The following is a 15,121-nucleotide window of genomic DNA, read 5'->3' as shown; positions in this document are numbered from 1 at the left end:
GTGGCACTGAGTCCCACTCACACACCAGGAAAGAGCCAATTCAATCCAGACATCTATTAAAACCAGCTGGAGTGGTACTGAGCCCCACTCACACACCAGAAAACAGACAATTCAATCTAGACATCTATAATACCAGCTGAACTGCGACTGAGTCCCACTCACACACGAGAAAGAGCCAGTTCAATCCAGGCCTCTATTTATACCAGCTGGAGTGGTACTGAGTCCCACTCACTCTCCAGAAAAGAGCCAATTCTATCCAGGCCTCTATGAATACCAGCTGGAGTGGTACTGAGTCCCACACACACACCAGGAGAGAGCCAATTCAATGCAGGCCTCTATTAATAACATTTGGAGTGGGACTGAATCCCACTCACACAGCAGAGAAGAGACAGTTCATTCCAGGACTCTATTAACACCGGGTGTTCTGGCACTGTGTCCCACTCACACACCAGAAAGAGCCAATTCATTCTAGGCCTCTATTAATACCAGCTGGAGTGATACCGATACTCACGGACACACCAGGAAAGAGACAATTCCATCCAGACCTCTAATAATACCAGCAGGATGGTACTGAGCCCCCCTCAGGCACCAGCAAGTGCCAATTCAATCCAAGCCTCTATTAATACCAGCTGGAGTGGTACTGAGTCCCACTCACACCAGGAAAGAGCAAATTCAACCAGATCTCTATTAATACCAGCTGGAGTGGTACGGAACCCCACTCACTCCGCAGCAAAGAGCCAATTCAATCCAGGCCTCTATTAATACCAGCTGGAGTGGTACTGAGTCTCACTCACACACCAGGAAAGAGACAATTCAATTCAGGCCTCTTTTAATACCAGCTGGAGTGGTACTGAGACCCACTCACACACCAGGAAAGAGCCAATTCAATCCAGACCTCTATAATACCAGCTGGAGTGATACTGATTCTCACGGACGCACCAGGAAAGAGACAATTCAATCCAGACCTCTATTAATACCAGCTGGAGTGGTACTGATTCTCATGGACACACCAGGAAAGAGACCATTCCATCCAGACCTCTAACAATACCAGCAGGATGGTACTGAGCCCCCCTCAGGCACCAGCAAGAGCCAATTCAATCCAGGCCTCTATTAATACCAGCTGGAGTGGTACTGAGTCTCACTCACACACCAGGAAAGAGACAATTCAATTCAGGCCTCTTTTAATACCAGCAGGAGTGGCACTAATCCCCACTCACTCACCAAAAAAGAGCCAATTCTATCCATGTCTCTATTAATAGCAGAAGGAGTGGAACTGAGCCCCGCTCACACACCAGGAAGTGGCTAACTCAATCCAGGCCTCCATTAATCCCAGCTGGAGTGGTTCTGAGCCCCAGTCAAACACCAGGAAACAGCCAATTCAATCTAGGCCTCGAATAATACTAGCTGGAGTGGAATTAACTCCCACTCACACACCAGGAAAGAGCTAATTCAATCCAGACATCTATAATACCAGCTGAAGTGCGACTGAGTCCCACTCACACACCAGGAAAGAGACAATTCAATCCAGACCTCTATTAATACCAGCTGGAGTGGTACTGAGTCCCACTCACACACCAGGAAAGAGCCAATTGAAACCAGACCGCTATTGATACCAGCTGGAGTGGTACAGATCCCCACTCACTCCCCAGCAAAGAGCCAATTCAATCCAGGCCTCTATTAATACCAGCTGGAGTGGTACTGAGTCCCACTCACACACCAGGAAAGAGCCAATTGAAACCAGACCGCTATTGATACCAGCTGGAGTGGTACAGATCCCCACTCACTCCCCAGCAAAGAGCCAATTCAATCCAGGCCTCTATTAATACCAGCTGGAGTGGTACTGAGTCCCACTCACACACCAGGAAAGAGCCAATTCAATCCAGGCCTCTATTAATACCAGCTGGAGTGGTACTGAGTCTCATGCACACTCCAGGAAAGAGCCAATTCAATCCAGACACCTATTAATACCAGCTGGAGTGGTACTGAGCCCCACTCACACACCAGGAAAGGGCAAAATCAATCCAGGCTAATTTAATACCAGCTGGAGTGGTACTGAGAGCCACTCACACACCAGGAAAGAGGCAATTCAATCCAGACCTCTATTAATACCAGCTGGAGTGGTACTGAGTCCCACTCACTCACCAGGAAGGAGCCAATTCAATCCAGACCTCTATTAATAACATTTGGAGTGGTACTGAGTCCCACACACACACCAGAGAAGAGACAGTTCATTCCAGGACTCTATTAACACCGGGTGTTCTGGCACTGTGTCCCACTCACACACCAGAAAGAGCCAATTCATTCTAGGCCTCTATTAATACCAGCTGGAATGGTACTGATTCTCACGGACGCACCAGGAAAGAGACAATTCAATCCAGACCTCTATTAATACCAGCTGGAGTGATACTGATTCTCACGGACACACCAGGAAAGAGACCATTCCATCCAGACCACTAATAATACCAGCAGGATGGTACTGAGCCCCACTCATGCACCAGCAAGAGCCAATTCAATCCAGACCTCTTTTAATACCATTTGGAGTGGTACTGAGTCCCACACACACACCAAGTAGTGCCAATTCAATCCAGACCACGATTAATAACAGCTGGAGTGGTACTGAGTCCAACTCACGAACCATGAAAGAGCCAATTAAATTCAGACCTCAATTAATACCAGCTGGAGTGGTACTGAGTCCCACTCACACACCAGGAAGGAGCCAATTCAATCCAGACCTCTATTAATACCAGCTGGAGTGGTACAGAGCCCCACTCACACACCAGGGAAGAGCCATTTCGATCCAGGCCTCTATTAATACCAGCTGGAGTGGGACTGAGCCCCACTCACACACCAGGGAAGAGCCATTTCGATCCAGGCCTCTATTAATACCAGCTGGAGTGGGACTGAGCCCCACTCACACACCAGGGAAGAGCCATTTCGATCCAGGCCTCTATCTATAGCGACTGGAGTGGGACTGAGAGCCACTCACACACCAGGAAAGAGGCAATTCAATCCAGGTATCTATTAATAGCAGCTGGAGTGGTACTGAGTCCCACTCACACACCAGGAAGGAGCCAATTCAATCCAGACCTCTATTAATAACATTTGGAGTGGTACTGAGTCCCACTCACACAGCAGAGAAGAGACAGTTCATTCCAGGACTCTATTAACACCGGGTGTTCTGGCACTGTGTCCCACTCACACACCAGAAAGAGCCAATTCATTCTAGGCTTCTATTAATACCAGCTGGAGTGGTACTGATTCTCACGGACACACCAGGAAAGAGACCATTCCATCCAGACCACTAATAATACCACCAGGATGGTACTGAGCCCCAATCAGGCACCAGCAAGAGCCAATTCAATCCAGACCTCTTTTAATACCAGCTGGAATGGTACTGATTCTCACGGACACACCAGGAAAGAGACCATTCCATTCAGACCACTAATAATACCACCAGGATGGTACTGAGTCCCACTCAGGCACCAGCAAGAGCCAATTCAATCCAGGCCTCTATTAATACCAGCTGGAGTGGTACTGAGTCCCACTCACACATCAAGAAGTGCCAATTCAATCCAGACCTCTTTTAATACCAGCTGGAGTGGTACTGAGTCCCACACACACATCAAGAAAGAGCCAATTCAATCCAGACCTCTATTCATACCAGCTGGAGTGGTACTGAGCCCCACACACACACCAAGTAGTGCCAATTCAATCCAGACCTCTTTTAATACCAGCTGGAGTGGTACTGAGTCCCACACACACATCAAGAAGTGCCAATTCAATCCAGACCTCTTTTAATACCAGCTGGAGTGGTACAGATCCCCACTCACTCCCCAGCAAAGAGCCAATTCAATCCAGGCCTCTATTAATACCAGCTGAGTGGTTCTGATTCACACTCACACACCAGGAAAGAGCAAATTCAAACCAGATCTCTATTAATACCAGCTGGAGTGGTACAGATCCCCACTCACTCCCCAGCAAAGAGCCAATTCAATCCAGGCCTCTATTAATACCAGCTGGAGTGGTACTGAGTCTCACTCACACACCAGGAAAGAGACAATTCAATTTAGGCCTCTTTTAATACCAGCAGGAGTGGCACTAATCCCCACTCACTCACCAAAAAAGGGCCAATTCAATCCATGTCTCTATTAATAGCAGAAGGAGTGGAACTGAGCCCCGCTCACACACCAGGAAGTGGCTAACTCAATCCAGGCCTCTATTAATACCAGCTGGAGTGGAATTAACTCCCACTCACACACCATGAAAGTGCCAGTTCAATCCAGACATCTATAATACCAGCTGAAGTGCGACTGAGTCCCACTCACACACCAGGAAAGAGACAATTCAATCCAGGCCTCTATTAATACCAGCTGGAGTGGTTCTGATTCCCACTCACACACCAGGAAAGAGCCAATTCAATCCAGACCTCTATTAATACCAGCTGGAGTGGTACTGAGCCCCACTCACTCACCAGGAAAGAGCCAATTCAATCCAGACCTCTATTAATACCAGCTGGAGTGGTACTGAGTCCCACTCACACACCAGGAAAGAGCCAATTCAATCCAGACCTCTATTAATACCAGCTGGAGTGGTACTGAGTCCCACTCACACACCAGGAAAGAGCCAATTCAATCCAGACCTCTATTAATACCAGCTGGAGTTGTACTGAGTCCCACTCACACACCAGGAAAGAGCCAATTCAATCCAGACCTCTATTAATACCAGTTGGAGTGGTTCGGAGTCCCAATCACGCACCAGGAAAGAGCCAATTCAATCCAGGCCGCTATTCATACCAGCTGGAGTGGTACTGAGTCCCACTCTCAAACCAGGAAAGAGACAATTGAATCCAGAACACGAATTAATACCAGCTGGAGTGGTACTGAGCCCCACTCACACACCAGGGAAGAGAGAATTCAATCCAGACCTCTATTAATACCAGCTGGAGTTCTACTGAACCCCACTCACACACCAGGAAAGAGCCAATTGAATCCAGAACACGAATTAATACCAGCTGGAGTGGTACTGAGTCCCACTCACAAACCAGGAAAGAGCCAATTCAATTCAGACCTCTATTAATACCAGCTGGAGTGGTACTGAGTCCCACTCACACACCAGGAAAGAGCCAATTGAATCCAGAACACGAATTAATACCAGCTGGAGTGGTACTGAGTCCCACTCACACATCAGTTAAGAGCCAATTCAATCCAGACCTCGATAATACCAGCTGGAGTGCGACTGAGCGCCAAGCACACAGCAGGAAAGGGACAGTTCATTCCAGGCCTCTATTAATACCATCTGGAGTGGAATTAACTCCCACTCACACACCAGGAAAGAGCCAATTCAATCCAGACCTCTATAATACCAGCTGGAGTGGTACTGAGTCCCACTCACACACCAGCAAAGAGCCAATTCAATCCAGGCCTCTATTAATACCAGCTGGAGTGGTACTGAGTCTCACTCACACACCAGGAAAGAGACAATTCAATTCAGGCCTCTTTTAATACCAGCTGGAGTGGCACTAATCCCCACTCACTCACCAAAAAAGGGCCAATTCAATCCATGTCTCTATTAATAGCAGAAGGAGTGGAACTGAGCCCCACTCACACACCAGGAAGTGGCTAACTCAATCCAGGCCTCTATTAATACCAGCTGGAGTGGTACTGAGTCCCACACACACCAGGAAAGAGCCAATTCAATCCCAACCCTATTAATACCAGCTGGAGTGGTACTGAGTCCCACACACACCAGGAAAGAGACAATTCCATCCAGACCTCTAATAATACCAGCAGGATGGTACTGAGCCCCCCTCAGGCACCAGCAAGTGCCAATTCAATCCAAGCCTCTATTAATACCAGCTGGAGTGGTTCTGATTCCCACTCACACCAGGAAAGAGCAAATTCAACCAGATCTCTATTAATACCAGCTGGAGTGGTACTGAGTCTCACTCACACACCAGGAAAGAGCCAATTCAATTCAGGCCTCTTTTAATACCAGTGGAGTGGTACTGAGTCTCACTCACACACCAGGAAGTGGCTAACTCAATCCAGGCCTCTATTAATACCAGCTGGAGTGGAACTGAGTCCCACTCACACACCAGTTAAGAGCCAATTCAATCCAGACCTCTATTCATACCAGCTGGAGTGGTACTGAGCCCCACTCACACACCAGGGAAGAGAGAATTCAATCCAGACCTCTATTAATACCAGCTGGAGTGGAACTGAGTCCCACTCACACACCAGTTAAGAGCCAATTCAATCCAGACCTCTATTCATACCAGCTGGAGTGGCACTAATCCCCAATCACTCACCAAAAAAGAGCCAATTCAATCCATGTCTCTATTAATACCAGCTGGAGTGGTACTGAGCCCCGCTCAGACACAAGGAAAGAGCCAATTCAGTCCCAACCCTATGAATACCAGCTGGAGTGGTACTGAGTCCCACTCACACACCAGGAAAGAGCCAATTCAGTCCCAACCCTATGAATACCAGCTGGAGTGGTACTGAGTCCCACTCACACACCAGGAAACAGCCAATTCAGTCCCAACCCTATGAATACCAGCTGGAGTGGTTCCGAGCCCCACTCACACACCAGGAAACAGCCAGCTCAATCCAGGCCTCTATGAATACCAGCTGGAGTGGTACTGAGTCTCACTCACACACCAGGAAACAGCCAATTCAGTCCCAACCCTATGAATACCAGCTGGAGTGGTACTGAGTCCCACTCACACACCAGGAAACAGCCAATTCAGTCCCAACCCTATGAATACCAGCTGGAGTGGTTCCGAGCCCCACTCACACACCAGGAAACAGCCAGCTCAATCCAGGCCTCTATGAATACCAGCTGGAGTGGAATTAACTCCCACTCACACACCAGGAAATAGCCAATTCAATCCAGGCCTCTATTAATACCAGCTGGAGGGGTACTGAGTCCCACTCACAAACCAGGAAAGGGCAGTTCATTCCAGGCCTCTATTAATACCAGCTGGAGTGGAATTAACTCCATCACACACACCAGAAACAGCCAATTCAATCCTGACCTCTATAATACCAGCTGGTGTGCGTCTAAGTCCCACTCACACGCCATGAAGGGGTCAGTTCATTGCAGGCCTCTATTAATACCAGCTGGAGTGGTACTGAGTCCCACTCACACCCCAGGAAAGAGCCAAATCAATTCAGGCCTCTATTAATACCAGCTGGAGTGGTACTGAGTCCCACTCACACCCCAGGAAAGAGCCAATTCAATTCAGGCCTCTATTAATACCAGCTGGAGTGGTACTGAGTCCCACTCACAAACCAGGAAAGAGCCCATTCAATTCAGGCCTCTATTCATACCAGCTGGAGTGGTACTGAGTCCCACTCACACCCCAGGAAAGAGCCAAATCAATTCAGGCCTCTATTAATACCAGCTGGAGTGGTACTGAGTCCCACTCACACCCCAGGAAAGAGCCAATTCAATTCAGGCCTCTATTAATACCAGCTGGAGTGGTACTGAGTCCCACTCACAAACCAGGAAAGAGCCCATTCAATTCAGGCCTCTATTCATACCAGCTGGAGTGGTACTGAGTCCCACTCACACCCCAGGAAAGAGCCAAATCAATTCAGGCCTCTATTAATACCAGCTGGAGTGGTACTGAGTCCCACTCACACCCCAGGAAAGAGCCAAATCAATTCAGGCCTCTATTAATACCAGCTGGAGTGGTACTGAGTCCCACTCACACCCCAGGAAAGAGCCAATTCAATTCAGGCCTCTATTAATACCAGCTGGAGTGGTACTGAGTCCCACTCACAAACCAGGAAAGAGCCAATTCAATTCAGGCCTCTATTCATACCAGCTGGAGTGGAATTAACTCCATCTCACACTCCAGAAAGAGCCAATTCAATCCTGACCTCTATAATACCAGCTGGTGTGCGTCTGAGTCCCTCTCACACGCCATGAAGGTGTCAGTTCATTCCAGGCCTCTATTAATACCTGCTGGAGTGCGACTGAGGATCACTCAGACACCAGGAAAGAGGCCCATTCAATCCAGACCTCTTAATACCAGCTGGAGTGGTACTGAGCCCCACTCACACACCAGGAAAGAGAGAATTCAATCCAGACCTTTATTCATACCAGCTGGAGTTGTACTGAACCCCACTCACACACCAGGAAAGAGCCAATTCAATCCAGACCTCTGTAATACCAGCTGGAGTGCGACTGAGTCCCACTCACACAGCAGGAAAGAGCCAATTCAATTCAGACCTCTGTAATACCAGCTGGAGTGCGACTGAGTCCCACTCACACAGCAGGAAAGTGACAGTTCATTCCAGGCCTCTATTAATACAAGCTGGAGTTGAACTGATCCCCACTCACATCAGGAAAGTGCCAATTCGATCCAGACCTCCATTAATAGCAGCTGGAGTGATACTGATCCCCACTCACACAGCAGGAAAGTGCCAATTCGATCCAGACCTCCATTAATAGCAGCTGGAGTGGTACTCAAAGAACAAAGAACAAAGAACAAAGATAATTACAGCACAGGAACAGGCCCTTCGGCCCTCCAAGCCTGCGCCGATCCAGATCCTCTCTCTACACATGTCGCCTATTTTCTAAGGGTCTGTATCTCTTTTCTTCCTGCCCATTCATGTATCTGTCTAGATACATCTTAAAAGACTCCATCGTGCCCGCATCTACCACCTCCGCTGGCAATGCGTTCCAGGTGCCCACCACCCTCTGCGTAAAGAACTTTCCACGCATATCCCCCCTAAACTTTTCCCCTTTCACTTTGAACTCGTGTCCTCTAGTAATTGAATCCCCCACTCTGGGAAAAAGCCTCTTGCTATCCACCCTGTCTATACCTCTCATGATTTTGTACACTTCAATCAGGTCCCCCCTCAACCTCCGTCTTTCTAATGAAAATAATCCTAATCTACTCAACCTCTCTTCATAGCTAGCGCCCTCCATACCAGGCAACATCCTGGTGAACCTCCTCTGCACCCTCTCCAAAGCATCCACATCCTTTTGATAATGTGGCGACCAGAACTGTACGCAGTATTCCAAATGTGGCCGAACCAAAGTCCTATACAACTGTAACATGACCTGCCAACTCTTGTACTCAATACCCCGTCCGATGAAGGAAAGCATGCCGTATGCCTTCTTGACCACTCTATTTACCTGCGTTGCCACCTTCAGGGAACAATGGACCTGAACACCCAAATCTCTCTGGACATCAATTTTCCCCAGGGCTTTTCCATTTACTGTATAGTTCACTCTTGAATTGGATCTTCCAAAATGCATCACCTCGCATTTGCCCTGATTGAACTCCATCTGCCATTTCTCTGCCCAACTCTCCAATCTATCTATATTCTGCTGTATTCTCTGACAGTCCCCTTCACTATCTGCTACTTCACCAATCTTAGTGTCGTCTGCAAACTTGCTAATCAGACCACCTATACTTTCCTCCAAATCATTAATGTATATCACAAACAACAGTGGTCCCAGCACGGATCCCTGTGGAACACCACTGGTCACACGTCTCCATTTTGAGAAACTCCCTTCTACTGCTACTCTCTGTCTCCTGTTGCCCAGCCAGTTCTTTATCCATCTAGCTAGTACACCTTGGACCCCAAGCGCCTTCACTTTCTTCATCAGCCTGCCATGGGGAACCTTATCAAACGCCTTACTGAAGTCCATGTATATGACATCTACAGCCCTTCCCTCATCAATCAACTTTGTCACTTACTCAAATAATTCTATTAAGTTGGTAAGACATGACCTTCCCTGCACAAAACCATGTTGCCTATCAGTGATAAGCCCATTTTCTTCCAAATGGGAATAGATCCTATCCCTCAGTATCTTCTCCAGCAGCTTCCCTACCACTGACGTCAGGCTCACCGGTCTATAATTACCTGGATTATCCCTGCTACCCTTCTTAAACAAGGGGACAACATTAGCAATTCTCCAGTCCTCCGGGACCTCACCCGTGTTTAAGGATGCTGCAAAGATATCTGTTAAGGCCCCAGCTATTTCCTCTCTCGCTTCCCACAGAAACCTGGGATAGATCCCTCCGGACCTGGGGACTTGTCCACCTTAATGCCTTTTAGAATACCCAACACTTTCTCCCTCCTTATGCCGACTTGACCGAGAGTAATCAAACATCTGTTCCTAACCTCAACATCCGTCATGTCCCTCTCCTCGGTGAATACCGATGCAAAGTACTCGTTTAGAATCTCACCCATTTTCTCTGAGTCCAAGCATAACATTCCTCCTTTGTCCTTTAGTGGGCCAATCCTTTCTCTAGTTACCCTCTTTCTCCTTATATATGAATAAAATGCTTTGGGATTTTCCTTAACCCTGTTTGCTAAAGATATTTCATGACCCCTTTTAGCCCTCTTAATTCCTCATTTCAGATTGGACCTACATTCCCGATATTCTTTCAAAGCTTCGTCTTTCATCAGCCGCCTACACCTTATGTATGCTTCCTTTTTCCTCTTAGCTAGTCTCACAATTTCACCTGTCATCCATGGTTCCCTAATCTTGCCATTTCTATCCCTCATTTTCACAGGAACATGTCTCTCCTGCACGCTAATCAACCTCTCTTTAAAAGCCTCCCACATATCACATGTGGATTTACCTTCAAACAGCTGCTCCCAATCTACATTTCCCAGCTCCTGCCGAATTTTGGTATAGTTGGCCTTCCCCCAATTTAGCACTCTTCCTTTAGGACCACTCTCGTCTTTGTCCATGAGTATTTTAAAGCTTACGGAATTGTGATCACTATTCCCAAAGTAGTCCCCTACTGAAACTTCAACAACCTGTCCGGGCTCATTCCCCAACACCAGGTCCAGTATGGCCCCTTCCCGAGTTGGACTATTTACATACTGCTCTAGAAAACCCTCCTGGATGCTCCTTACAAATTCTGCTCCATCTGGACCTCTAACACTAAGCGAATCCCAGTCAATGTTGGGAAAATTAAAATCTCCTATCACCACCACCCTGTTGCTCCTACATCTTTCCATAATCTGTTTACATATTTGTACCTCTATCTCACGCTCGGTGTTGGGAGGCCTGTAGTACAGCCCCAACATTGTTACCGCACCCTTCCTATTTCTGAGTTCTGTCCATGTTGCCTCACTGCTCGAGTCCTCCATAGTGCCCTCCTTCAGCACAGCTGTGATATCCTCTTTGACCAGTAATGGAACTCCTCCACCCCTTTTACCTCCCTCTCTATCCCGCCTGAAGCATCGATATCCTGAGATATTTAGTTGCCAATCATGGCCTTCCCTCAACCAAGTCTCAGTAATAGCAATAACATCATACTCCCGGGTACTAATCAAAGCCCTAAGTTTATCTGCCTTACCGACTACACTTCTTGCATTAAAACAAATGCACCTCAGACCACCAGTCCCTTTATATTCATCATCTGCTCCCTGCCTGCTCTTCCCCTTAGTCACACTCACACACCAGGAAACAGCCAATTCAATCCAGACCTCTATTCATACCAGCTGGAGTGCGACTGAGTCCCACACACACAGCAGGAAAGGGACAGTTCATTCCAGGCCTCTATTTAACCAGTTGGAGTGGTCCTGAGCCCCACGTAATCACACCAGAAAGAGCCAATTCAATCCAGGCCTCTGTTAATACCAGCTGGAATGGTACTGAGCCCCCTCACACACCAGGAAAGAGCAAATTCAATCCAGAACCCTAAGAAAAGCAGCTGGACTGATACTGAACCCCATTCACACACCCGGAAAGAGCGAATTCAGTCCAGACCTCTTTTAATCCCAGCTGGAGTGGTTCTGAGCCCCACTCACACACCAGGAAAGTGCCAATTCAATCCAGACCTCAATAATACAAGCTGCAGTGCGACTGAGTCCCATTCACACAGCAGGAAAGGGACAGTTCATTCCAGGCTTCTATTAATACCAGCTGGAGTGGTTCTGAGCCCCAGTCACACACCAGGAAACGGCCAATTCAATCTAGGCCTCGAATAATACCAGCTGGAATGGAATTAACTCCCACTCACACACCAGGAAAGCGCCAATTCAATCCAGACCTCAATTAATACCAGCAGGAATGGTTCTGAGCCCCACGCAGACACCAGAAAGAGCCAATACAATCCAGGCCTCTATTAATACTAGCTGGAGGGGTACTGAGTCCCACTCACAAACCAGGAAAGGGCAGTTCATTCCAGGCCTCTATTAATACCATTTGGAGTGGTACTGAGACCCACTCACACACCAGAAAGAGGCAATTCAATCTGGGCCTCTATTAATACCAGCTGGAGTGGTACTGAGTCCCACTCACACACCAGAAAGAGGCAATTCAATCTGGGCCTCTATTAATACCAGCTGGAATGGTACTGAGACCCACTCACAAACCAGGAAAGAGCCAATTCAATCTGGGCCTCTATTAATACCAGCTGGAGTGGTACTGAGTCCCACTCACAAACCAGGAAAGAGCCAATTCAATCCAGGCCTCTATTAATACCAGCTGGAGTGGTACTGAGTCCCACTCACACACCAGAAAGAGGCAATTCAATCCAAACCTCTTTTAATACCAGCTGGAGTGGTACTGAGTCCCACTCACAAACCAGGAAAGAGCCAATTCAATCCAGGCCTCTATTAATACCAGCTGGAGTGGTACTGAGTCCCACTCACACACCAGAAAGAGCCAATTCAATGCAGGCCTCTATTAATAACATTTGGAGTGGGACTGAGTCCCACTCACACAGCTGAGATGAGACAGTTCATTCCAGGACTCTATTAACACCGGGTGATCTGGCACTGTGTCCCACTCACACACCAGGAAAGGGACAGTTCATTCCAAACATCTATAAATATCAGCTGGAATGGTACTGAGTACCACTCACACAACAGAAGGAGCCAATTCATTCCAGGCCTCTATTAATACCAGCTGGAATGGTACTGATTCTCACGGACACACCAGGAAAGAGACAATTCCATCCAGACCTCTATTAATACCAACAGGATGGTACTGAGCCCCCCTCAGGAACCAGCAGCAACCAATTCAATCCAGGCCGCTATTAATACCAGCTGGAGTGGTACTGAGTCCCACTCACACACCAAAAAGAGCCAATTCAATCCAGACCTCTTTTAATACCAGCTGGAGTGGTACTGAGTCCCACTCACACACCAAAAAGAGCCAATTCAATCCAGACCTCTTTTAATACCAGCTGGAGTGGTACTGAGTCCCACTCACAAACCAAAAAGAGCCAATTCAATCCAGTCCTCTTTTCATACCAGCTGGAGTGGTTCTGAGCCCCAATCACACACCAGGAAAGAGACAATTCAATGCAGGCCTCTATTAGTAACATTTGGAGTGGGACAGAATCCCACTCACACAGCAGAGAAGACACAGTTCATTCCAGGACTCTATTAACACCGGGTGTTCTGGCACTGTGTCCCACTCACACACCAGGAAAGGGACAGTTCATTCCAAATATCAATCAATACCAGCTGGAGTGGTACTGAGCCGCCCCACTCACCCACCAGGAAAGAGCCAATTCAATACAGGCCTCTATTAATACCGGCTGGAGTGGTACTGAACCCCACTCACCCACCAGGAAAGAGCCAATTCTACCCAGACCACTAATCGAATTTAGAATTAGAACATTACAGCGCAGTACAGGCCCTTCGGCCCTCGATGTTGCGCCGACCTGTGAAACCATCTGACCTACACTATTCCATTTTCATCCATGTGTCTATCCAATGACCACTTAAATGCCCTAAACGTTGGCGTATCTACTACTGCTGCAGGCAGGGCTTTCCACGCCCTTACTACTCTCTGAGTAAAGAAACTACCTCTCCATCTGTCCTATATCTATCACCCCTCAACTTAAAGCTATGTCCCCTCGTGTTTGCCATCACCATCCGAGGAAAATGACTCTCACTATCTACCCTATCTAACCCTCTGATTATCTTATGTGTCTCTATTAAGTCACCTCTCCTCCTCTCTAACGAAAACAATCTCAAGTCCCTCAGCCTTTCCTCGTAAGACCTTCCCTCCATACCAGGCAACATCCTAGTAAATCTCCTCTGCACCCTTTCCAAAGCTTCCACATCCTTCCTATAATGCGGTGACCAGAACTGCACGCAATACTCCAGGTGCGGTCTCACCAGAGTTTTGTACAGCTGCAGCATGACCTCGTGGCTCCGAAACTCGATCCCCCTACTAATAAAAGCTAACACACCATATGCCTTCTTAACAGCCCTATTAACTTGGGGAGCAACCTTCAGGAATTTATGCACATGGACACCAAGATCTCTCTGTTCATCTACACTACCAAGAATCTTCCCATTAGCCCAGTACTCTGCATTCCTGTTACTCCTTCCAAAGTGAATCACCTCGCACTTTTCCGCATTAAACTCCATTTGCCATCTCTCAGCCCAGCTCTGCAGCCTATCTATGTCCCTCTGTACCCTGCAACATCCTTCGGCACTATCCACAACTCCACAGACCTTAGTGTCATCTGCAAATTTACTAACCCACCCTTCTACACCCTCTTCCAGGTCATTTATAAAAATGACAAACAACAGTGGCCCCAAAACAGATCCTTGCGGTACACCACTAGTAACTAAACTCCAGGATGAACATTTGCCATCAACCACCACCCTCTGTCTTCTTTCAGCTAGCCAATTTCTGATCCAAATCTCTAAATCACCTTCAACCCCATACCTCCGTATCTTCTGCAATCGCCTACCGTGGGGAACCTTATCAAACGCCTTACTGAAATCCATATACACCACATCCACGGCTTTACCCTCATCCACCTGTTTGGTCACCTTCTCGAAAAACTCAATAAGGTTTCTGAGGCACGACCTACCCTTCACAAAACCGTGCTGACTATCTCTAATGTACTTATTCTTTTCAAGATGATTATAAATCCTGTCTCTTATAACCTTTTCCAACATTTTACCCACAACCGAAGTAAGGCTCACAGGTCTATAATTACCAGGGCTGTCTCTCCTCCCCTTCTTGAACAAGGGGACAACATTTGCTATCCTCCAGTCTTCCGGCACTATTCCTGTCGACAATGACGACATAAAGATCAAGGACAAAGGCTCTGCAATCTCCTCCCGAGCTTCCCTGAGAATCCTAGGATAAATCCCATCTGGCCCAGGGG

Source organism: Heterodontus francisci, unplaced genomic scaffold (assembly GCF_036365525.1).
Source record: "Heterodontus francisci isolate sHetFra1 unplaced genomic scaffold, sHetFra1.hap1 HAP1_SCAFFOLD_242, whole genome shotgun sequence".
NCBI classification, from domain to species: Eukaryota; Metazoa; Chordata; class Chondrichthyes; order Heterodontiformes; family Heterodontidae; genus Heterodontus; species Heterodontus francisci.
Note: the sequence above shows the minus strand (reverse complement) of the source record.